Genomic DNA, 26,646 nt, shown 5'->3' on the forward strand with positions numbered 1-26,646 from the left:
ACAAACCTTTGTTTATGGTAAGAGCCTGGAGAAGCTTAGTCTGTTTAGTTTTAACAAAGGGAAGTTTGGGAAGTGACTGACCTGTAAGTACTTACATGAGCCAAAGAATTCAGACAGATCAGTCCTTCAGGTGTAGTAGGCAATGGTATGACAAAATACAGGAGCCGAAAGCTGAAAGGTGAATTTCTTCTAGAAACAGAAAAAAATGTAAAACTGAAGGCAATTATCTATCAGAACAGCTTATTTAAAGGTGTTCTGGATAGGTCATTGAAAACAAATATGTGAGTTTTTTAAAAAGATGCCTTTAGTTCAAGCACGATATGATGTCCTGTTGCAGGAGTTTTGGAGTGAAGTTATCTGTTATACAGGAAGGCAAACTAAACAGTCATCATTCACACACATTGTCTACTAAATCGGACAAAAGTGTTTTCATCATGAAAGGCACCCTGCACTCAGTTGTAACATGCATCTGTGGTTTTGAAGGGAAGGCTGAAAAGAGAGGGGAAAGGAGGGTTGGGGATCTGGGGAGAAGGTATAACAAAAACAAGTTTAATTTTTATTTTACACATGCAGAGGAATTAACTATGAGATTTATTAAATCCAAATATGTGATTACCCAAGCAATGCATACAGCATTTTGGAAGTTTTTTACATGATAATTGTGTGAATTAGCAACCAGCTAGGAACAATACCCTGCTATTTGTTAAAGGAGAGACAATAAGGTTCTTCTAGACAGGAAAGAATCTACATTGTTAACAGATGACCTGAAAGTTCAGCTCATTGAAAAGGCAAATATTTTGACCAGGAGAGTAATTCTTCCTGTGGAGCAGTATGAGTTACCATGCTTAAGCCGTACAGCTATTTTTAACCATGTCACAGCTATTGAGCTTAGTCTTCAACTTACTTCATAAACAGTGTAGAAAAGATTAAGTAGGTCTTTCTCTTTGGTGAATGTAGAGGTGAATATGTCAGAATCCCTTTTGGTTGCAGTTTTTGTTTATTTTGTGCAATTTCTGTATTGGTTTTAACGGTTTGGGTGCAGATTTTTGTCTTCTGTTGTCACATTCTGTTTTGTTAAACTCCAGAAGCACTACTGCATTAGAATAACTGTGGACAAAAGCTGGAGGTGCATGTAGAATGAACTTCTTTATGATTAAGAGGGAGGGAAAGTTAAGGCTCTATACAAAATCCTACTTTCTGTGAATGGCATAGATACAGTTTTTCAGAAGTTCTTGAATACTTCTGTGGTTTAAAAGACTTTATTCCACTTTAACGGCAGTTTTACAGTAGAATTTGAGTTTGATGTGTAGCCTTTCAGATTGTCTGGATTCTTTCAGATGTTTCGACTTCTTTATAAGAAAATTTTTAATTTGATTTCCATAAGTCTAGATTTTTATGGTTTGAATGGTGATTTTGTGTACTATGATAAAGGTGTCTGAATTGCTCGTGTTATCTAGGAGTAAACTTGTGCCTAAATTATGTTTTGCAAGATTCTTCAGTTCACAAGATGTGTTAGTAATGCAATTAAGATCGTATTGGAAATATTTAAAGGAATGAAATTCTGCTTTCAAGACCGACGCTTATCTTAGATTGAAAATATCTCATTTTTTGAAGACAGTATGGTGGAAAATGATCAAGGAAAATCTATTTTGGCTTTTTTAATGGGCATGACTTATTAGACAGATTTATGTATTTTGGTAGCTCTTTGCGGCAATCTCTGGGTGTTATTTTGTGATATGACTCTTGAGATTGTGTATTGTGTATCAATTCTATATATCTTTGGGACATGCTGTAGAGCTTATGCTTACTCTGTGTACATACATAAGTGTGTACTGCGTCCTTTGGGAAGAGTATGAGCATCTTGCCTCTTTAATTGCCATGCCCTTCCTTGTAATGTGGCTTTAGCTTCTCATGCTCTTTAGGAAAACATGACCAAATAGGAGAAACAACAATGAATTGCGCAGAGTTCAGAGCACTATGAATTTGGTTTTTTTTTTTACAGTTTGTGAGTATAGTCACTGTATCTAAATGGTGAAATTTGGTCAGGCCTAATCTTTTCCTTCTTTCCACCACTTCCCTGCACACCATCATTGCATGGAAATGTAAGGCAGGCACAATATACTGCATTTTGTGATAACTTGGTGATTTGGTGGCAGGCTGATAATAGACCAGGTTACCTTTGAATATTGTTCATGGAAATAAACTAGAAAGTGTAATAACACACACAAATATTCCTTATGTTAAAGCACATTTTGGTAGCTCGCCATAACTTTTAAAATAACTAATAACAGAATCATAGAATTCCAGGTGGTTGGAACCTGGATCTTAAGGTCCTTTCCAACACTAACCATTCTATGATTCTATAACCTCAAGGATCATCTGGTCCAACCTTTCTTGGCAAAGAATGATCTAGACAAGATGGCTGAGCACCTTGTCCAGCTGAATATTAAAAGTGTCCAACGCTGGGGAATCCACCACTTCCCTGGGGAGATTATTCCAACGGATGATCCTTCTCATTGTGAAAAATTTTCCTCTTGTGTTTCAGTCAGAATCTCCTCAGGAGTAACTTGTGCCCATTACCTCTCATTTCCGAAAGGGAGTCTCCATTTTCTTTGTAGCCACCCTGTAACTATGGACAGAAATATGGTGGTAAGGTCTCCCCTGAGCCTTCTTTTCTCAAGGCTGCACAAACCCAGCTCTCTCAGCCTCTCCTCTCATGGCTTCCCAGTCCTTTGATCATCTTTGTGATCCTTCTCTGGGCTTTCTCCAGCTTGTCCACATCTTTTTTACATAGTGGGAACCAAATCTGAAGACGGTATTCCAGGTGTGACCTGAGAAGAGCTGAGTGGGATGATGACTTCTTTATCTCTGCTGGTGATGCCCTTGTTGATGCAACCCAGCATCCTCTTGGCTTTCTTCACCACAGCTGCCCACTGTTCTAAAACATTTAGTTTGTTGTCCACCAGGACACCCAGATCCACAGAGCTGCTCCCCAGCCAGATCGATCTCAGTCTGTGCTGCATTCTTGGATTGTGTTTTCCCAGGTGTAAGACCTTACACTTGTCCTTGTTGAACTTAATAATGATTACGCCATTATTCCAGCCTATCCAGGTCACCCTGCAGAGTGACTCTCCCTTCCAAATGTCCACTTCCCCCTTCAGTTTGGTAGCCCTGGTGACTTGATCAGGGTACATTTAGGCCTATCTGGATGTGGAGATCACTTATGAAGATATTAAACAAGTGTTTGGCCCAAAATGGGTCCCTTGAGGATCCCACTAGTGACAAGTCAGTTGTTTTTAAGTTGGAAAAGGAGCTATTTGCTGCAACCTCTGGGTGCGGCCGGTCAGCCGGTTCCCCATTACCGCACACACCACTTGCCTAGACCTGTCTAATTGACAAGTTCAGACTTGTCTTTTTTGACCCTCTTTAGAAAGACTATTTGACTGATGAAAAAAGAAAAAAAGAAAAAAAGAGGTGAAACAATATAGTTGAAGCTATACCCAGTGTGCTCTGTGATACAGGTAACTGGCAATGCTTATGTGTTACCACGAGGAATAATAAAAAGCTATTGCAAGTTCAGCTCCCACCAAATGAGAATTAACTTTGCTCACCTGATAAAGCATGTGCATATAAACAAACCACATCTAAGTTAGACCCTTGTTCATATCTACTTGATAAATCTGATAAAACTCTTGCATCCCTGCAAGTAGGAGCATTGTGAGCTTTGTAAGGCAAGGGCTGTGCCTGAGCATCTTCTGTTTTTGTAATAGATTTTTTTCTTTAGATTTTATACCACATAGTAAAAAGGCTGTTACTTACATCACAAATTCAAGCACTCTAGACTGAGGAAATGCCAGATTTATGGTTCCCTGTGAGTTCTTAATTCTTTTCTTTTATCTTTGTGCACAGACTGGATCATGAGCCCTGTAGCCAGGGAAGAAAACTCTTTGCAGTTGTAATTAAATGAGAACTAGAAGATACACAGCTAATCTACCCTTTTGGATGAATTCAGTGGGAAGAGGTACTTCCCTTTTGGTGCTCCCAGGAGAGAAGTGTAAGCTACAAGCAAAAACCAGGGTACTGATATGTTCAGGTTCTCCTGTTTGTCCTTATTCTCAAGGACTAGACATTCCCATGTATTTCCAAGAAAATGGAAAGGCACCTCCTCAGCTGGGTGTTTCCTCTATCAACACTGGCACTCAGGATTTCACATAGAGTTAGTTTAGGGAGTTTATCCATCTGAAAATTATTCTCCCTCACTACCTCTCACTTCTGGGTTTGGTTGGGTTTTTGGTTGGGTTTTTTTCCCCTTCTGTTTTGCTCAGTAAGGTTAATTTTAGGCTAGATTTTCTCTAAGAGCAGGTTCAGTTTCAGTTTTGGCAATCCCATAAGTATTGCTTTAAGCAGCTGTGGAAAAGCATCCTTGGACAGTTCAATCTGCTGAGTTTCAGAAGCTGCTGGCAACTTGGAAGTTGTATAACCTCTGCAGTTGTAATGAAACTTTAACGTGATTTCCCCACCAACACCCCTCTAATGATATTTCTTTAAAGTAGTGTGCAGAATTGTATTAAAGGTATAGTAGTTGTAGTATTAAAGGTATAGTAGTTGTAGTTGAAATGCCAAGTTTTTGTATTTGTACATGGAAGCATCTAGAATAAATTTGTTAATTAAAAACTTGAGTTGAATCTACTTAACACAAAAATGCTCAACAAATTCTCAACCTGGAAGTTAAACACAAACTTTCAAGAGATTTATTGACTGCCTGTTTTTTTTATCAGAGTTAAATTTGGGTTTTCTTCTAGAATATGCTCCTTATTCTTTGTTCAACAATTTTCTTAACTTGGAATGTGTATGAGGAGCTGAGAAAAATTATGGGGTATACGTAGTACTTTCAATGAGCATTTCTGTGTTCCTGTCAATAACTCTTTTATCATAACTGTAAACCTTGTATCCAGCTGTACAGGTAAAGAGTCATTTGTTTTTCCATACCAACAGACCTATCATTCATAATAATGGGTTTTTTTTAAATCTGTATACATGGACTCCAGTTAATGTGCTTGACTCCATGTGCACAGGATCAGTTTTCTGGGCTCTTGCCTGCCTTCTAGAAGTCATTGCCTCTTGCCTTTCCCCAGTTGAATTTAAGAGGATATATTTTTAAGAGAATAATGCATTCCCTGACCAGATAGCTTTTCTTGCTGTCTTTTATCAGGCTTAGAAAGCAATATTAACCTGCCTACAATATATGCATGTTAACAGTCCTCCTTCAACAGTAGCTTTATCAATGGAAGAGTGAGTCCACACCAAAGCATTCGTCCGTGCCCTCTACTTGGGGTTACTGCCCTCTCTGGTCTGCTAGCTGAGCTGCTCATGGGAGCTCTCCCTAATCCAATTCAGTCAAATTGAGCCATGTTAGGAAAGATTTGTTATTTAAATTACTTAAGCTGATCTAGCTTATTTTGACTGACATGTTTAGGGAGTTCTTACATACGCAGCTTAGTCAGAAGATTTGGGAAGTGGTAACCATCAGCAGGATGTGATGAGGAGCTGGGGCACGAGCAGCAAAGAACAGGTCTTTCCCAGCTATGCTCAAAGTGATTGAGGGTATGTTCATCTGCAGCCTAAAATCAGGGATCCTGCTTTTCTTCATGGAGCACTCTTAAGTTTTTTTGGCCATTAGAAAAGAGAAGATTACCAAATGCCAGTCCCTCTCTGAGTGCTCCCATTAGCCACAATTTCATTGGAACCACCTAGGGTCTATTGGCCAAGAGGCTTTGATTGTCCACTTTTGAATGACTCCTGCCAGCATTATTTCATAGTTGAACTAAAGTGCAGGTCTCCCTCTGGTGCCTACTTTGTAAAAGCACAAGATTTTATAATTGGACTGAGTGATTGAAAACCAACTGTATGAAAAGAGAAAGGTCTCTTTGTTGTCCTGGTAATAACAGTAATGAGAGTGCTGACAGTAACGTTAGTAGACTACTTTTTCTCTTATGGTACATAGTGCAAATCTACACATAAATTCAGAACTGCGTATTCACTGTCAGCTGCAACAGTGCTTGTCCTCTGTACTTCTTCTAACAGTAAAATCTTCTAATTGGGAAGTATATTTGTTAGTAGATACATGGAAATAAAGCCGGAGGATTTTTGTCAGTTTCTAATCTTTTTCACTTCCTTACTAATTTCTTTTAGCTGTTCATTTTGAAAATTACTTGGCCACACAAAAATTGGTCTTTTTCATAGAAATAGAAGTTTTCTGCCTTGATGGATTCCAAATTGTGACAATCAAGATCTAATTTAAAGTCCTTACCCCACTGATGGAAAAGCTTAGACATCAGAGGATTGATAGGAGCACACTGCCACACATCCCAACAAAAAGGTCCTACACCTGGGTCGGAGCAATCCCAGGCACAGCTGCAGGTTGGGCAGAGAAGAGATTCAGAGCAGCACTGCGGAGAAAGACTTCGGGGTCCCAGAAAGCCAACCATATCCTGGGCTGCATCAAAAGGAGCATGACCAGCAGGTCGAAGGAGGTGATCCTGCCCCTTTACTCTGCTCTTGTGAGACCTCACCTGGAGTATTGTGTGCAGTTCTGGTGTCCTCAACATCAAAAGGACATGGAACTGTTGGAACAAGTCCAGAGAAGGGCCACAAGAATGGTCAGGGGAGTGGAGCACCTCCCGTATGAAGACAGGCTGAGGAAGTTGGGGCTGTTCAGCCTGGAGAAGAGAAGGCTGCGTGGAGACCTCATAGCAGCCTTCCAGTATCTGAAGGGGGCCTATAGGGATGCTGGAGAGGGACTCTTCATGAGGGGCTGTAGTGATAGGACAAGGGGTAATGGGTTAAAACTTAAACAGGGGAAGTTTAGATTGGGTATAAGGAGGAAATTCTTTCCTGTTAGGGTGGTGAGGCACTGGAATAGGTTGCCCAGGGAAGTTGTGAATGCTGCATCCCTGGCAGTGTTCAAGACCAGGTTGGACGAGGCCTTGGGTGATATAGTTTAGTGTGAGGTGTCCCTGCCCATGGCAGGGGGGTTGGAACCCTCCTGCAAATGGTGGATGAGCCGACCAGGAGAGGAGCGCTGCTGGGTCTCATCCTCACTAACAAGGAGGATCTGGTCGAAGCATTAAGGGTTGAGGGCTGCCTTGGTTGCAGCAACCACGAGATGGTGGAATTCAGGATCTTGTGTGGTAGGACTAGTAGAATACCAAGTAGAATTGCAACCCTGGACTTCAGCAGGGCAAACCTTATCCTTTTCAAGCAATTGCTAGGGGAAATCCCATGGGCAAGGCTGCTTGAAGGTAAAGGGACCCAAGATAGTTGGTTGACATTCAAGGATTGCTTTTTCCGAGCTCAAGATCAGAGCATCCCGACACGTAGGAAGTCAAGGAAGAGGGCCAGGAGACCTGCGTGGCTAAATAGGGAATTGCTGGGTATGCTCAAGTGGAAGAGGAGAGTTTACAGGTCATGGAAGGAGGGGCTGGCCACTTGGAAGGAATATAAGGCTGCTGCTAGAGGATGTAGGAAGGCAGCTAGGAGGACTAAGGCCTCCTTAGAATTAAACCTGGCGAGAAGGGTCAAGCACAGCAAAAAGAGCTTTTTCAAATACATGGCAGACAAAACTAACACCAGAGGCAATGTAGGCCCACTGATGAACGGGATGGGTGCCCTGGTGACAGAAGATACAGAGATGGCAGAGTTACTGAATGCCTTCTTTGTCTCTGTCTACTCTGCTGCAGGCAGTCCTGAAGAGCCCTGTACCCCTGAGACCTTAGATGAAGTCAGGTCGACGGAGCGGTTTGCCTTAGTCGATGAGGAATGGGTTAGAGACCAGTTGAGCAATCTGGACATCCATAAATCCATGGGTCCAGATGGGATGCACCCGCGGGTGCTGAGGGAACTGGCGGAAGTCATTGCTAGACCACTCTCCATCATCTTTACCAAGTCTTGGGAAACGGGATTGGTGCCTGAGGACTGGAGGAAAGCAAATGTCACTCCAGTCTTCAAAAAGGGCAAGAAGGAGGACCCGGGTAACTGTAGACCAGTCAGCCTCACCTCCATCCCTGGAAAGTGATGGAACACCTTATCCTTGGTGCCATCTTAAGGCATATCAAGGATAAGAGGGTTATGAGGGGCAGTCAGCATGGCTTCACCAAGGGGAAATCATGTTTGACCAATCTCTTAGCCTTTTATGAGGAAATAACACGGTGGATGGATGATGGCAGAGCGGTGGATGTGGTCTACCTTGACTTCAGCAAAGCATTTGACACAGTCTCCCACAGCATCCTCACAGCTAAATTGAGGAAGTGTGGACTGGATGATCAGGTAGTGAGGTGGACTGCGAACTGGCTGAAGGAGAGAAGCCAGAGAGTTGTAGTCTATGGGGCTGAGTCTAGTTGGAGGCCTGTAACTAGTGGAGTGCCTCAAGGGTCAGTACTGGGACCGGTATTATTTAATATATTCATCAACGATTTAGATGAGGGAATTGAGTGTACTATCAGCAAGTTTGCTGATGACACTAAGCTGGGAGGAGTGGCTGACACACCTGTGCTGCCATCCAGCGAGACCTGGACAGGCTGGAGAGTTGGGCAGGGAATAACTTGATGAAATATAACAAGGGAAAGTGTAGAGTCCTGCATCTGGGCAGGAACAATCCCAGGTTCCAGTATAGGTTGGGAAACGACCTGTTAGAGAGCAGTGTAGGGGAGAGGGACCTGGGGGTCCTAGTGGATGACAGGATGACCATGAGCCAACACTGTGCCTTTGTGGCTAAGAAGGCCAATGGCATCCTGGGGTGTATTAGAAGGGCGGTGGTTAGTAGGTCGAGAGAGGTCCTCCTTCCCCTCTACTCTGCCCTGGTGAGACCGCATCTGGAATATTGTGTCCAGTTCTGGGCCCCTCAGTTCAAGAAGGACAGGGAGCTGCTGGAGAGAGTCCAGCGCAGGGCAACGAAGATGATTAAGGGAGTGGAGCGTCTCCCTTATGAGGAAAGACTGAGGGAGCGGGGTCTCTATAGTTTGGAGAAGAGGAGACTGAGGGGTGACCTTATAAGTGTCTATAAATATATAAAGGGGGAGTGTCACGAGGATGGAGCCAGGCTCTACTCAGTGGCAAACAATGATAGGACAAGGGGTAATGGGTACAAACTGGAACACAAGAGGTTCCACTTAAACTTGAGAAGAAACTTCTTCTCAGTGAGGGTGACAGACACTGGAACAGGCTGCCCAGGGAGGTTGTGGAGTCTCCTTCCCTGGAGACATTCAAAACCCACCTGGACACATTCCTGTGTAACATTATCTAGGTGTTCCTGCTCCAGCAGGGGGATTGGACTAGATGATCTTTCGAGGTCCCTTCCAATCTCTAGCATACTGTGATACTGTGATCTTAAGTTTCTTTCCAACCCTAACTATTCTGTGATTCTATGATTCTATGAAAATGCTAAAAACTGCTGTCATCACTGAAGGAGAAGTTTTTCATACCCTAAATCACCTTCCACCTCACGACCTCTGCCCCCTTCAGAGAGTCATGCTTTACATAATCAGTCCTTCCACTCACAGCTTGCTATGTGTAAAATTTTCCATTTGTTTTCTGAAGAACACACAGTGCAAATGTTTCTCAGAAATATCCCAGTTATGCCATGCATCAAAAGAAATCTGTACATTTTGGACTTGGTACCTTTTGGTTGTACCTTGCGGACTTTGAGAATATCTTGGCAATGCCTAGTATCAGCAGGCAGCTCTCAAACAACCACAAGTGATGTGTATGACTCAGTTCTGCATATTGGTATTTCCAGAAATAAGCCTGCTTTAAAAATGCTCAAAACATTTGTTTAGAAATACACTTCCAGAGGAATACTGGTTAATATTTCAGATGTGATTTTCTTGTCCTTTGTTATGAACCAACATATTTCTAAAAACTTCCTTGGAATAAGAAACATAGCCATGTAAAGGGCTGATTTTGACTGCCCCAGCATGAGCAAAGTTAGGTTGATGCATAGAAATGATACGTAGAAAGCAGCCCCCCATCAGTTTTGGCAGAGAGGTTGGAACTAGATCATCTGTAATGTCCCTTCCAACCCAAACCATTCTGTGATTCTATGATCCAATCCATTCTTACAGAACAGCAGTCTAATCCTGCATTTGAACCTTAGGAGTATCTCTGTGGACAATGTCCAGCACAACCTGCTCAGCTGAGTTTTAGGATACTTTGTTCTAAAGCAGAGGAACAAGGAACCATGTGGAACCAGAGTTCTTTGTGAGGGGTCCCATCTTCTCATGATGTCCATTGCTGTCTATGTGGGGGACAAACTGCTAGCCCTGAAAAGAAGTCTGGTGGTCTCTTAACTCACTTTGTGCTTTAGTGCTCTTTGGAAAACTGCAGAGGGTGATGAACAGGTTCTTTCAGGGTTTATATAGGGGCAGGAATGGTATCAGCCTTTGGTCTCCCTATATTTCTCTACTTCATTGATATAAAACTAGTGTTTCTCCATCTGAGTGTTAGGCTGTAGTTTTCACATGTATTAAGTCAGTTCTGCAGCAAGAATGATGTGGGGGGAGGAGGTGACATTGGCTTTTAGGGGTTGGTTTTTTTTGTTTTGTTTTGGGTTTTTTTTGTTGTTGTTGTTTTTTCCCCAGTGCATTCTCTTCCATTGTACTGGCTCATACGTTTTCATGGCTGAGTGTGAACCAGGTCCAGAAATTCAGGCAAAACATAACTATTATCCTGATCTGCTTCTAAGCAGAATTAGTTCTCTAAATGTGTACAATATGTACCTGCACAGCACTGGTATCACAGAGGTAGGGAAGAAAGAGAGAGGAACTTTAAGAAATAAGTGCCCTTTTCTTATTATTATCTTATTCTTAAAGAAGATTCTTAGAAGGAAGGAAGCAGGATGACCAGGTAGCAGGTCACCCAGTGGGTAACGCTTTCCACAAGTTGCCATTAAAGGGCTCCTGCTCATTCTCAGTAAGATGAATTCTCACCATGAACTGTGACTGGTCTTTGTGTTGTCCTCCCATATTTTTCTGATTCGTAGAAAACAAAGTCAGGTGTTGAAGAAGCTCCCACTCTGCCTTTCAGCTTTCAAAAGGAACAAATTGGCTTCTAAATTTGTTGTAATTGTGGTGCTGTCCGAGGCAGTTCAGCAACATCCTCTTAAGAGCAAACCAGAGTAGTAGATAACATTTTCACTGCTAGCACTTAGTACCTCCTTAAATTCTGCCCTTGAGTTTAGATAGCCTCTCAAAGACAATGTAGGTCTCAGTGGTAACAGATATACATGGAGAGATGGCAAAAGATTGCTTGCAAGACTCTATTATTTTCACAGTAGTATAAAAAATTGTTTCATCCTGGCAGCACTGACAAAGCTTTATAAGGCTTCTGAATCTTACTCCTCCATTTTCTTCCCAAGAAAACTTTCTTTCTTTGTGTAATTGTCTTGTCTTTAAGAATTTGTTTCCTTATAATTTGCAAAGTGTCTTGGAATCAGAGAAACCTTCTCAAGAATACTGTGTTCTCAAAATGCACTCAGTGTTGTGGAGAAATATTGCTCAAAAAGACTTCGTAATCCTTATAATAAAATAAAAGCACTAAAGATTACTGGAAGGTTGCCAAATCTCTGTCAGTGCCAGATTATGGGAAAGCTTGATGAAGTATATTTGTCCATCCCTCTGTTTACACCTGCAGTACATTGTTAGGCTGGGAATGACAGCAAGGATTCTTCTGCAAGGCAAATAATGAAAAGCATTCTTTCATGTTGAGAACTCAAGTTCAGACCTTAGACCAGTTGCTGAGGACAGGAGGTGTTGAGAAGAATATAATGCAACACCATGAAGATACTTCAAAACATCCAGCTGCTTCTCTTGAGAAAAAGAACACCTTTCTGGAAGGCAATACTTAAAGAAAATGATTATTTCAACATTGTCCAGTTCCACTGTAGGAATAATTCCTGTTTAGCCTGAGAGAAAAACTAAGTGATGGTTAGTGATTGCCCTTTTCCTCTTTTTTTTTTTTTTTTTCTGAAGTGTGTAAATGCAGTATAAACAATTCGTGAGCAGTTGAGTTTTGTATAGACTTTGGTGAAATCTGGGCGTTACTTGTAGTCTGAGCATAGCTTCTAGACCGCAGTCATCACTGGGGCTCAAGCACATCCTCAATCCTTTGTGAGTCCTGACTGAGTTTAACTAGGAGCTATCATCTAGATTCAAAAGCCACGTTGCTGCTGAGCCTCAGCAAGGCAACCGTCTTAACAGCTCTGCTTGCAGTGCTGTAGCCCACTTCACCCATAATGTTTTTCCTGCTTTTCCATTTTGGCCATTTTACTCCCCCCTTCTACTCCAAGTCACCTTCAAATTTGTTATTGCATACAGAGCTAAAAAGCCACCTGCTTGTCTTTTTGATGAAACTACTTTTGTACAGTATTTTCTATGTGCAACCTTTGTAACCTTTGTTTGATCCTAATCCTCACCTTCTTTTTACTTGGCTTCTTTTACAGACTGTGTTCCTTCTTCCCTTCTGCTTGAATCCTCATTCTCAAACATTATTTCCTTAAGCCCTTATTAAAAAAAAAAATACCATCTACTCTTCCACACTGAGAACTGAACACAGCAAGGGATGCAGATTTGTCTTTTAAATAATGCTCTTTTTCAGAGTGTACTCTTTACAGTACCTTTCTGTTGACCCTCTTGTCCTCTCTACCCTCTTCCTTCTCTTACTGTATTTTAAAGCTTTTTGGATCAGCTATGGAACTATGCACTTACCAGGAGGATTTCATGTTTTTTGGCAGGTGCCAAGCTGAGCGTTTTTTCTAGATTTGCTCTGGTGTCACAGAAAGATCTGTTTCTGCTGATTTTGGTGCATTAGCATTGTTGGTAGTCAGCAAAATGCCTTGCAAACTGTGTTGGCATGATTGAACCACACCACTAAATGTAAAACTTGGTAGTTAAAATTGTATATATTCTACTACACTAATCCTTAAATATGAAAGCAGATACTGTTGTCATTAGGCCCATTATACCTGGATCCACCATTAAGAAGAGTTTTTTTGAACAATTCAGGATAAAGTAACTGCTGGTGCCTTGCTAAGTGGTAGGATATCCAGTTCTGGTTTCTGAAAGGCAAAGGCAATCCTGCAACTTTTACTTATGTGGAAAATGCATACACAGGAAAATGGTCCTTTGGACTGAGGTTTTTTTTTTTTCTGAAAAATTTTAAGATGCATTCAAAAAAATTGTTTGTTTGGTTTTTTTTTAAGTCTGAAGCATATATGTATGTGGATTTTTAGGCCAGATGCAATGACAGAGGTGTACACGTATCGGATAGACTTCACGATATGTGAAAGGAGTGTATGTTGATTCCCAGATCTGAAAATGGTTATCTGAATGAATCCTCATATGCTGTACCTTGGGGCTCCTCATGTTCCTTAACATATTTCCCTAACTGAGCTGTACATTTCCTAGATTTAAATAGCTGTCCTCAGCTGTTGTGCATTAGCAGATACCGACTGCTAGTCTAAAAAATTGGCTGAAACTGTTTTTTAAATTTAGAATTTGGTCTGATTTTAATTTAGCTGGTGTTTACTACTAGAACTTCTCTTTCTTTGGAGAGAGAGGCTTAGGCAGTGAAGTAATAACATTTAACAGATACAGTAACTCTCGGGTAGCTGTAAGAAAACTGGATCTGAACAATTTTTTTTAAATCTCTTCTTGTCAGAACATGAAAGAGACAATATTATACTAGATCAACAAATGCAATATAGACTAATATAAAATTCTGAATATGTGATGATGTCCACACGCATTTTTAAACTGCATGTGAAAAACTTATTTAAGATAAGATGCACCTGTTAAATACTGAGCTTTCTATAGCCTACCAAGGTACAGAAAACTACAGAAAAGTGTAAAGCACTTTATATTTTGCTGTCAGAGAATTACATCACTGAATCAGTCATGGGCTGAGCTTAAGTAAACTTGAGTTTCAAGTACCTGATCCATTCTTAGCGGTAGTAGAACTTTTATAAATGCACAGAGATGCTTTCTTCATTTCAACTTATTAAAGCATCTCAGTTAACTTACCAAAAGCTAAGAAAACATTTTAGATTTCAGAAATCAATATCATATATTCCTAAGTGAAAGAACAGGTATGAATTAAGATATTTTACTTCCAAAATCCTGAAGCATAAACAAGAAAACAAGTTTAGCTCCCTGCTACTGATTATTTTCTTAAAACAATTTATAATAGAACCATGTTAAATAAAAAAAAAACAACAAAACAACAACTAAGCCAAAAAACAATCAAGTATTTATGTGCATAACCTATTTTTCATTAAATAATACCAAAATAAACAATTGGAAAGGTAAGCTCAAGCACTATAGTTAAATTTTAGTTTACATCCAAATAAGGATCCCTGTAAGTTATACATGAAACCCCGGAAAGTCAGAGTTTCCTTAATTCATTTAGGATTAAGAATTGTGCATTTCTTGTCTGAATTAAAAAAAAAAAAAAAAAATCAGGTAAATCTTTTCACACCTTTATCATCACACTATTAAATGTGAGCGATGTATCATCCTGTTCTGCAAAACCTGCCATCTTTGGTTAAAATACGGTATTTATCATTTTGACTTAATACCAACCAGTGAAAATGGGCCTCTTATTAAAATGCAGGATGCATTTACTGTCAAAGTGTAAGATTCAAGCAAGCAGAAAACCTTGATTTAAACCAGGATTAAAACCTGTAGTGGTCTTAGATTGTTTAGTTTTAATTTATTTTTTTTATCTTCCAATGAATTTATTCTGCTGATCCCATGCCTATTGAGTTTATTCCTTCTTGTTAAAGTACCTATGGTGCAACAGGGAAGGGCATCCCCAGAAAGAACAACTGAGCTAACTAAATTATAAAGGAAAACAAAACTGGACTCTGAACCTTTGGAAGCTGCAGATGTGCCTAAAGAAAAGGAGTGATATGCCTATTGAACTGAGCTGGAGAAAGCAACTCTCACTAAACCGATCTGAATTTCCATTTTCCGTGTATGTCCATGGGAGTTAAAAAGAGAAGGAAAGAAGGTGGGAACAAATCTGAATTAAAGTAAATTTGATCAGTGGCTAGATGAAGAGAAGGATATGAGAAAAGAAGGAATGAGAAAAGTAGATTTAAAAAGCAGGTTGAGCAAGAGCTAGCTGAACTTTGTTCTATCCCATTTGTAGTACCTGGAACATTCTTATATTTTCTCCCATAAATTTGACTTTCTATTTGATATGATTTGATTTAGTTTTTATTCTTTGTATGCAGTTGTTAGTTTTTTTTCTGACAACCGAAAAAGCCCACCTAACTCATTCAGCTGATTTGAGAAAGCAGGTGAAGAGTTCACTACCCATCAAAAAGTGTAGGATGACTCGGGAGACTCTGCATTTGAAAAGGTCCTCAATTACCGGGGGCTGGACCCGTGTATCCAAAAAATAGGAGATGGAAACGAGCAGCTTCAAGGTGCATTTCCACGAGCAGCTTCAAGGTGCATTTCCACTGCCGTTCTTAAGCTGAGCTGTGATGGGACTCTGTTCTCCCTCTTGAGACACCCCAAACTACAGTTTCCTGACTTGTATGAACGCTGCGGATGAGCTGATCTATTGGCAAGGCAACTTGGACAGTTTTGGTGAATTTTATATCAGGTGAGGATACAGGTGGGAGGAAAGGTTCCTGAATACTCTCCTTCTGAGATCAGGTGAACTACAGTGCTATTCCCAAGGGAAGGGTCTCAGACACTCTGGGAATGGGAAGAATAGGACTGTGGCAGAAATACTTCAGCTGTTGTCATGAAACTTCTTTTATAGGAAAGCCAGAGAAATGGCTAGGTGATGTGATAAAATGGCCTTTCGAAAGCTTTGGCTTTATTTGCTTAAAGTGTAGGAACATTATAGTTTTTAATCATTTAGTTAATCTAAATGGCTCAGTTATTAGGAGGTACTTGATTGTGGAGAGGAAGAGAGGAAAGGAGACAGGGAAGACGAAAAGTGGCTGTAAGACAGAATATACTGTGACAGTGGGACAAAATGTTCCATGACCCACTATGAGATGCCTTTGGAGATTTTGGTATCTGGAAAAGAATGGTTGTGATTATCAGCAAGTGGTGCCATATCTTGCAGTCACTGGGTTTGTCAAATCACATCATGCAGAAGAGAGAACTTGCAATTCCAGGGAAGAGCTGTCTTCAGTGGAAACTGTATCTGTTGCCTGCAAAGGCCATCAAACCTAACAAAAAGGTCTCTGAGCTGGACTCAGTTAACTTTTGAAGAACTTTCTCTGTTTCAGTTTCACCATGTAGTTACTGTCAAAGTTCTTGGTTTCAAAGTAATTCAGAAAGCCTTTCTGTGCCTGTTATATGATGGGGAAAAAAAAAAAAAGGTAAAAGGAAAGATAACCCAGATATTCCCCAGAATGATTAGGTTTAAACTGATTAATCAGACTGATTCTTCAGGAGCTGCAATATCCCTGTAATTGATATAAGCAATGGGGAAGACAAATAGTGAAATTACAACTGCCTGCTTCAGTAATAGTTTATAATTTACCTGCAACGTAAGACCTTACCTGTAAGCATCTGTAGACCTTCATTCTGTTCCATCATACCACAGCTAAAGTTAATGTTGTATCAGTGTAAGTTAGCCCTGGTGCCACAAACAGCAGAAAAGTTATTTTCCTGTACCTGGCTGCTCCTCCCTGCCCCTGTGCATGGCAAAGCTTTTCAGAAATAATGGTGTAACATGATACTGGAAAATATTTTTTTCTTTAGTAGGGTATTTTAAAGCTAGATCGGTTTTCCTGACTGGTTCATTGTGTATTTAAAAAAGCCTTGTGCTAATCTTGGGGGTGGGTCCAAAGAGCAGAGACTGCTCAAATTGCATCAGTGCCCATACCAAAAGAGAAGCACCTCCTTTCATTGTGTTAGATACTGTCTCAGTTATGCTGGTATTTTTAATGTATTCTTATGCAAATATATGTGTGAGGTTGTGTGGTTTGTTTTAATTTAGAAGGCAAGGCTTTTGCATTGCCACTCATCTCTGGCATTGGTATTGTAGTTATGTGATTGCCTGAATATCACCTTGCTGTAGGGTATGGTTGAATTCTATCGAAGGTGTTGAATCTGGAGACTGTAGCAGGCTGTGTATGTATAGAATGTCTCACTTTTGGTGTCTGGGGAAATCTGGGTTTTATCTGTGTGGTGACTTTCTGCTCTAAAGGTGTTACATGTTTTCAAATGTCTTCTGCTTTGCTTTCTTGGAAGCTAATCTACCTTGAAACATTGGGGTCCTTGCTGAAAGTATTTCTGTGAAGACCTAGCTAACACTTAGAATTTCCAACACTGGGAAATTCTGAAAAACAGGATTTGTTTGGGTTTAGAGGGAGCAGCAGAGGACAGTGGGGCTTTTTCTTGGTGGAAGTTAATTGAAATTAACTGACAGTAGAAATTCTCATCTTGCCTTTTATGGGGGAATCTTGAAGTTGAGCTGAATTTTGGTACTTTAACCTGCATTTTGCCTCTGTGGCATGTCGTCTTTAGGGTGCTGTCATTTAGGAACCCCAATATATTATTTACTCAAATGAACCAGGATCTTTGGCCAAGTTATTTATGTCAGTATGCGCTGAGAGTTATGTATGTCTTATGTTTCCTGCAAGCAGATAGGACGCATGCCTGAATAACGTGAGGAATTGCATCATCTTCTGAGGAAGGGCTTATCCTCCTCTGAAAAGAGTGGGAACTTTAGGAGCCTGGAGGAGAGGCCATCATGTCAACTTTTGTAGGAAAAGGAAGTTAAATTGGTTTTGAATTGCACTAAAGCAGAGTGCATTGAGGTGTTCAAGCTCGAAGACTGAAAAAATGGTTTTGTTGATTGGAGAAACTTTCAGGAGAACTGAAATTCAATGGAAACGTTGATTTAATGAAAACCGCCTTACTGATAAGAAAAGACTTTATTTGAAAAATTCCTGACATTTAAATTTAATAAGTAGTTATCTTTATGTAGCCTATACTTTCCAAAAGGCCTCTGTAACCCTGACTTTAAAGTGTCGCTGCTCTGAATGAAACTGAACGTAGCAGCTACTACTCCAGTTCAAGTACTTGATCTGCTGATAGCCTTGGCTTTTCCATAAAGCTTCTTTATCCTGTTGTCAATGAAGTATCAATCCCCATCTTTCTACTTCTAAAAGAAGTATACTGAGTGTCTTTTGATATAAGAAATGCTCTACTGGACTAGCCTGAATATCCACCTAAGTAGTGTCCTGTCTTGAAATGACAGTTGTGAACGGATAAAGAAGAATAGGACAGCACAGAGTGACTCTTTCTTTGGCATACCCTTCTTGTTATAGGGAAACTAATTTAAGAACTTCCTGAGCTACAGTTTGCATTCAGTATTTAGCAAACTATAATTGACCCATCATAAATTTGTCTAGTCTCTCCACTATGTGTTGTAGCAGTATGTTTTGCAACTTGGTTTTGTTTAATTCTTTTTTTCCCAATAGGTATACTCTGCTTTTTGTTGCTGTTGTCATGGGAAGTACAGGAAATATTTCCTGTACATTTTCTCATTCATCTCCTCCCCAGACTAAAGAGTCAGTCTATTTAGTTTTTCCTTCTTTGAAAGCAGTTACAGTCTTCTGATAGCTCTTGTTACTTGAGATCACCTGCTCTGAAAGAAAGATGGAGAGACAACTGCACATGTGATTTGGGTAGTATTCAGGTTTATACCATTCAGTATTTGAGAAATCAAGCAAACTGCAAAAAGTTCATTGATTGTTCCTGGGGTTTTCCAGGCTGGAAGAAAGTCTGATCCACAAAGCACAACATTTTCATGCTTGTGATGAGCTGTTTAAGCAAGAAGAGCCCAATGGCACTGGGAAGTAAAGAAAAAAAAAAAAAAGATGGTGTTTTAGATGTATTTCTGAGGGGAGGTGGTGTGAGCTGTTAGACAAAGGGTAAGACAAAAGCAAACTCAGGCAGACACCGGTCCTTCAAAAGATCCATCTAGAGCCTTTGAGATCTAAAGCCTGGTTCAGCAGAGGGTTCTGTTTTACACATAGTGTAACTCAACTTACCAACCCTTGCAGGAGTTCAAAAATGAAGCCCCTCAGAGTGCCATCTGTTCTAGGAAGTTGGACTGTAAAGTTATTGACTTGCCTGTCCACCCCCACCCATATCAAAGATGAGCATTTCTGTCCCATAGACACTTACATTTTAAATACTATCAGCAGAACCTTAATTTCAGCTGTTAGTTTAGGAAAATCTTGACGGATTTCTCTTTAATTCTGGATATTACCACTCTGGTTCATCCGAGCTGGCTCCAAGCTGTTTGATAAGGAGAATAACAGCAATTTGTAGTACTTGCTGTGTAGGACAAGTAAATCCTCTCCCTCAGTAACTGATAACAGTTGAAAGTATTGTCAATTAACATTTTTAAAGTGACAAATATTGCTGCAAAACATACTACCGTGGTTAGTAGCTTCCATCATATTTCTCTTAATTTTATCTGTCACACTGAATTTATCTAAATTTGGTTGCAACTTTTAATAGGATTTTTGTTTAAGACTTGATATCTTTTTCAAGTAAGAACTTACTCCACTTTGTTGGAACACATTCGCTGATTTGTGACAGTACTTTGCTCAGTTTCCCTTCCTTTTTACTTAAATACATATATCAAATTCTTCAAAATACCTTTGATCTAGCAACCCTTCACAGTTGCTCGATCTTGATAGTAGTACATCAGTCTGGTAATGTGAATCAGCTATCCATCATGGTATCCAAATACCCCCTTATCCAAACTGATGCTCACATCTAAAACAGCAGTAGTAAGCATTTCACTGTAAACAGATGCTGCCTTGGAAAAATCCTCTGAGGGAAAAGGAAACACTGGTGAATCTGTTGTTTGTTGTTTTTTTTTTTGTGAGGAGGAATGGTGATGTAGGCTGCAAACTGGATGCCTTGGTCTAGACAGGATACTGGCACTTGGAAAGCTGTGAAGGTATTAGAAAGAACCAGCAGAACTTATGCAGCAGTGGTTTAGGATGTAAGGAAGCAGAATGAAACAGGCAAGTTAAGGCTAACGGCAGAAGAAAGCTTACCCTGATTCCAGTACACACATTACACACAGCAAAAGAGCTGTCGCTCTCATAATATTAAGCAGAAAAAAAGTCAAAAAAAGTCAAAATAAATGTGTGCTCTATCACGTTGTTGGTCTGCAAAAGTATCTCTTTCATATCTTGTTATAGATAGGTAGGGAAAAAAAGCATCCATAATAAGTTGCGGTGCTACTAGCAGGGTGTCTCTAAGGAACATAGAGAGAGATGCATATAAAATCCTTTAGAAGAAATAAACCATTTTCCCCAGATTTCTTTTTGAAAGTGACACTTCTTTGTGTATAGTGGAAACTGAAATGAAATTTCACATTCATCAGTAACTTTATCATTTGGGATTAAAGAGGAGTCTGTTTCACTTTCCTTTCTCCTCGCTCCAGTGAGGTGTCACAGAATTCTGGAAGTGTCAAGAAGAATAATGAAATTCAGAAATTGTCATCTGAATAGCTGGGTTTTTAAAAGAAGAAAAACAAACAAAAAAAGCTTGACTTAAATGCTTTTCTGGTTTGGAAGTAGTCATGAATTGGTTTTGGTTTTGGGGTTGGTTGGTTGTTTTTGAAACAGCACTTTGAATGAAGGTTCCAGTCTGGCTCTGGAATAATCATGTCCAAATGTGAGATTGTAAGTTAAAATGACATTGTGCTATAAACTTAAAGACTTCAGGTAGAAAAGCTTTTGCCTTTTCAAAATTGCGGTATCATCCTCACGTAATTGACAGTTTCAAAAACAAGGAGTGAAAGAAACGTATGCAATCTAGAAATTGGAAGGTTTTCATTCATACACTTTTCAGTATTCTATAAAATGTAATTAATTAGTCTTTAAAGAATTATTGATTATGCGATTACTTATCTTTAATACTGATATACAATTCATAATTAATTTCATGCATATAAATTCAGTATTCAGTCTTTAAAGTAACCTCCAAAAATAATGTATTCATTCAGGTAACTTCCTCATCCCTGATTTTTTGTCAGGTTGAGGGACTCTGGATTAAATTTCTTTTGTGTTCATTGCAAACCTATATAAACCATGCTGCTATGGAACTGCAGCAATTTTCACCATAATTCCACATTCTCATTATTCCAGGAAAACTCACCACTGCTGGTAAATCTTGAGTAAAAAGTAAGTGGAGTGAATCTCCATTTATGCCGCCCATCTCTGTCCCATTTCCGTCACATAAAGGTATGATTACACGGTAAACCAGTTGAAAACCAAAACATTTCTGATGTACTTATTTTAGGCAGATCCATTCACCAGTTTAATTCATAATGTTGCTTCTTTCTGGAAAAGGAAGGAATCAGCCATGTTCTTTACAGTAACAGAGCCATCTTCTCTCATCAGTACTCACTCAACATAATGAAAAGCATAGCCTTAAAATCAAAGTCTAAATTTGTTAGTGGTATATATCTTGGTCACTGATGAGTAATAATAACAATAGCAAGGAAGAAGCAGAACCTTTGTGTTATTCAAGTAGCAAGGTGTAGAAGATGCAGAATCATGAACTACATGACAAAGTACAGCGGTTTGGACACAGTTTCCAGAAAAGCCTTTACAAAATCACTAGTGCTTTGGATTACACCTGAATTTGTGCATTTGTTTTAGACATTCAATTCTATTCTGTAGTACCACCGTAATGGTAACAATATCAATTAATTTAGTTTAATTTTTGAGTAACTATAGAGATAAGACTAAATGCTGTGCCGAGTTGCACTAATTGGGCTTTATAGCGCTAAAGTATTAAAAAAGCTATCAAAAACTATCACAAAAGACTTTTAATATGCAAACATCTTTTTTAAAGGTATAGTTTCCAATATATTCAAGTTAACCAAAAAAGCTCTTTTGAATTTGCAGGCAATACTGGACATTACCAACGGATGACTTGATTGCCAGTATTGAAAGAAAAAAAGGAAAGGATCTATTTTTAAAGAAGATCCTGAATTCAAAAGATTTTTAAAATATGTGACTATTTCTAGAAACATTTGGATTCTGGCAAGGAATTTTCTGGATAAATTCTTTAGATGCAGTAGAGATATGGAGTAATAATGCTAGATATAAAGAAAAACGTGTAGGAAGAAAGGAGCTCTCACCTGCACTTCCAGTCAAATTCGAAAGTGAAATATGCTTTTATATTTCAATGTTATTTTAACTGTGCTATGACAAAATAAGTATAATGCCATATTTCTGGAATTTGGCAACTTGCTTTTAAGTACATTGTTTCTGTTTTGTGTAGACAGGGATTACCAAGGCTAGACAGTTGGAAGACCAACATGCTACACGTTGCCTGCACATTCCCAGAATCTGAAGAGGACTTTGTGTAAAGAAACAGACTGGCATTACTAGTGCGGGAAAGGTGTTTTGTGAGGCAGTAGCTATTTTGGTAGGGTAACTCCCCCCTGTTGACACTGACCTGCAATGACTGTTTCTCAGAGCAGGCAATCTGTAAATAATATTTGTGTTGCAATGTGAAGCTATTTTTATGTAAATTTTACATTCTTTTTTGTGGCATTAGTTTGGATATCAGTTTGGGGTGGTTTTTTTCAGCTGAGAAAGGGTAATAATGTTAAGATGTTCTATAGCAAGCCCAGCTCTTCAGTAAAAAAGTGCATATTTAAACTGACTTTAAATACAAAAGACATAGTGTAGGAGAAAATAGATGCCAGGGTATTTCTTACATGCTTAAGTCTTCTCTGCACACCCATTAGTGAATTTGTCTATCTCATAAACACAGAGGTGATACAGTCATTTATTCTCTACAGCTTATACCATGTAGAAATAACTACTTGTGATCCATCAGTGAAATTGTACATGTAACTATGGCAAAAAAAAAAAAGGTTCGGACCTAACTTAAAAGACATATATATAGTAAAAACCTGTTTGTGAACAGTGACTGTACCACAAACTGCTGCATAGATTAGTCTACACAATGATTCTGTTTTTTAAAATAAAAGCTGTTATTTTGCAAGATATTTTACAAATTACTTCGGTGTTGAAACTAGAGAAATTAGTAAGGGTTTAATACACTGTTATAGTGTAAAATCCTTAAGGCATTACTTGGAGAGCAAACTATGATGTGGGATTAGGAAAAGTACTGCAAATTGTATCAGATATAGACAGGGACAAATACAGAGAAAGGGATAAAAAGCAACTGAAATGGAAGGAGATGGCATGAGAGATTTACTTTCTTTTTTTTCCACCCACCAGAAACCACTCTTTCAAACAGAGTTATCTTAGAAGTGAGTACAGCGGGAGGGTGAGGATGTACCAAAAGCCAATACAATGTTCATATCTGAAGGAAAATACAGAAAAAAATATGTGCTTCCTCTGCAAATCAGCATGTGGTAGTTTACTTTAAATATTTTCATAGTAATAATAGAAAGTTGACAAATTATTTTATATGACATCTCTGCAGAGGGAAAGACTTGGGTGCAAGTAGAGAAGGAAATTTGTACTTGGTTCCTTTGTTCTTGAGAGTGGACTTTGGCAAGTTGCAGTGCGTATCATTTCTGCCTATGTGAAGATTTCAGCCATGGCTCTTTTTAGTGAGAAGTTCTGGCTTTGCACATTCTTTGAAGAACATTGGCAAAATCTGTAGAACAAATAGTTTATGTTCCTTTAGTGTCTGCATTATGACCTTTAAGAGCACAGTTTTTGAGTGTTTTATTAAGAGATCAATGGCTACTTCGTGCTAAGGCCAATTTTGAGACAATGTTTTCTAGACAAAGCTAATGGACAGGAAGTGTTTTTAGTAACAAATAACTCTTCTTTGTTTGTTTTTTTTGTTACCCAATTCTGGAAGTTGTGTATTTTTCCTTATTTTACTTCATTCCAGAGGATAGTGAATGGAGATTCTTCTGCAGAAAGTTTTTATGTCTATATTACCTCAGAAATTATTGTTAACCATGTAATAGAGAAGTTGCAGCTACCCAGCTTTTAAAAAAAAAGATCTGAATGATTGAAAAATTGTCCAGACAGTGCGTATCTTCAAAAGACAATAGAAGAAAATCTTGTAGGCATCATTCCCTTTAATTCAGGACTTGTAGCCTGGTAGGAGGTTGTAAGTGCGTATTGTGTCTTCTTGTATGCAGTGATTCCCAAGAAGTCTGTCTCTACTGTCTTTATTTAGGACAAGCATCTCAGGACCTCTACAAGAAAAAAGCTTCCTAAGAAGCTTCAAAGAGCTTCTATGAGGTCTGTGTCCCTTCTTACTGAGGTTTGGTCAATTGACCTACAGTAGCAGACTCATGCCGCTGTCCTTCTGCAAGCAGTAGGCTGCTGAAAAGCCTTGTTTGGTGTTGGTGGATAAAAGTGTTATTGTAGAATTAAGTGGAATTTGATAAAATGGGTACAGCATACCAAGTTCACTCTACAACTGTCCTGTGATATTTCTTTTTTTTTTTTCCTGTTCCTCTTTCTTGTTACAGTTCCTGTTTCTGAAGTTTGCTTAGCTGTGACAGTGTTTTCTAGCGTATTTGGAGTGTGGTTTTCCTGTGACCTACTCTCTCCTTAAAACACTCTTTTTAGATAAAATATTTTGAATATCTATCAATCACTTGTCTTTATAGAGCCTGTACTTTAGCAGTGTTCAAGATTCAAGGTTCAGTTTCTCCTGCTTTGAAAGCAAAAGTCTGTAATCTGGTTGCTTAATGTTGACAAATTCTTTATCTGCTACTCTGTATTATTCTAGCTGAAGGATGAAGTGACAATGTTTCTATTGGTCTTATACTTCAAATAAATAGTAATCAAGCTGTTGAAGTTCTTACTGTGAGGTAGCTTTAGCTTATTACTACATTTTCCTGAATTATCACATCCAACATGATCAACTTTGGGTGATAATTTTGTCTTTCGTATTGCCAGTAATAAATACCTGATATAATTTTCTATATTTTTTCTTTGGTATAGTGTTGGTTGTGCCATGTTAGAGACCTGCACTTCTCAGGACTGCTGTGGAGAGATACCAGCAAGAGAATTTAACAAGTGCAGGCAGAATATTTACCTTAGGGGTGAAAAAAAAAAAAAAAAAATTCCAGGATTTGCTTCCTGGAATATAGCTTTTACAAATGAATTGAAGATCCGAAGCATTTCCTTTAGAATTCTGTGTGTGGGTCGTGCTGAGATCTTCTAATAATGAGCAAGGAGAAATTTTTTAATAACTTAATAGCACAGTAATACCTGTGTAATAGCTTTGACTGCCCAAAATGTATATCTGTAATCAAATGCTGGTAATTTTTAATAGTTCCTTCTGATTAGGACCATTTCCATTTAAAATGATAAGCCTATTTGACGCTACTTGTTGTTACTTCAAACTGTGCATGTTTGGTAAGAATCCAGTGTTGCAGGTGTTTGTTTATATTTGTACAGATTTTCATGTATTTTCAGTCTGCTTTTTTGCCCAATAGAAAATGTGTAAGTCTATTTTATCTCTTTGTAAAAAAAGGTTTGAACAATTACGAACAGTGAGTTGATGAGAATAAGATTTTTCTAACCATTTTTTGCAATAGTTAGATAACTACAATTAAAGCAGTTGATCAATTCTGTAGTAGGCTGTAACTTGCACTGCAACTTGCTTGATTAATTCAATGTAATTTGTGTCTGGAAAGATTTGTGGTACTGACATTTTAGCATCAATCATCAGCAGTGACTCGTGAGGAAGTAAATCTCATCATTCTCAGTTAATTCTCTAAGGCAAAATGATTGTGTCACAGGCCCTCCCTCCCCACCCATTTCCCTGGTGTCCTCTATGGAAAAGGCTCCTTACTAGGGCCTTTTTTCCTGATTGCAGACTATATTTTTCAGTAGATCATAAAGGAGTTGCACGTACAGTGATACTGAGTTTGTTAAATGTAAGTACAAGGCATAGAACTTCTTAAAGTGCCTTTTCAGGAGGTGGTTGTGCAGCCAGGCATGGCACACACCACAGCTGTGATTCCCTGGAACCACTGGCTCGTTGATGAGAATGCAGTAATTATTTTGTCTATTGTCTTTGTTAAGACTTTGGAAGGATATAAGTCATAAAGTTGATGATAAATTATGAGCTTCACTGAAACAATTGTGTTTTTATAGGCAACTTAATTAGAAATTTATACAGAGTGTGAATTAAAATTTTAGTTATGACCTGAAGGCCAATATAGTAATTGAGTGTTGCAGAGAGCCACAAAGTTAGCTCTTGCATGACTTGTGTCCAGGAATCCTAAAAGAATGGACATTCTTTGAATGAAGTAAAGCTTGGGGAAAAGAGAAATCTTAAAATTTGTTTTAGCACAGTTTGGAAGGAAGGTTGAGATATACGGTTCTCTTTATTGCACTGCTAGCATGAAGGACTACCTAAAGTGTATTAGTCCTTTATGTGACTCCTGTTCATGGGCATGAATGTGTTCCAGCTTCACTAAACACACTGCCTCCTCAAAAGCAGGTTAGGAGTGCATGCGGGTTGCAAAGCAAGGATCCTGTATGAACTTACACTGCTGGTCCCAATTGCCAGAAGACAGTTGAGCATGTGAACTCTGTACTGGCGGGCTTTAGGCCAGATCAGG

At 39.1% G+C, this 26,646-nt stretch overlaps 1 protein-coding gene across 2 annotated transcripts in view; it reads left to right on the plus strand.

The window, feature by feature from the left end:
* The window catches only part of CDYL (chromodomain Y like), a 105,741-nt gene that overhangs the window by 17,839 nt on the left and 61,256 nt on the right, over positions 1–26,646 (plus strand). The gene's annotated exons all lie outside the window — the stretch shown is intronic.

The sequence above is a fragment of the Pezoporus flaviventris genome, unplaced genomic scaffold (assembly GCF_033815535.1).
Source record: "Pezoporus flaviventris isolate CSIRO_AGI_PZ_B2104156 unplaced genomic scaffold, CSIRO_AGI_Pfla_v1 ptg000007l, whole genome shotgun sequence".
Taxonomy (NCBI): domain Eukaryota; kingdom Metazoa; phylum Chordata; class Aves; order Psittaciformes; family Psittacidae; genus Pezoporus; species Pezoporus flaviventris.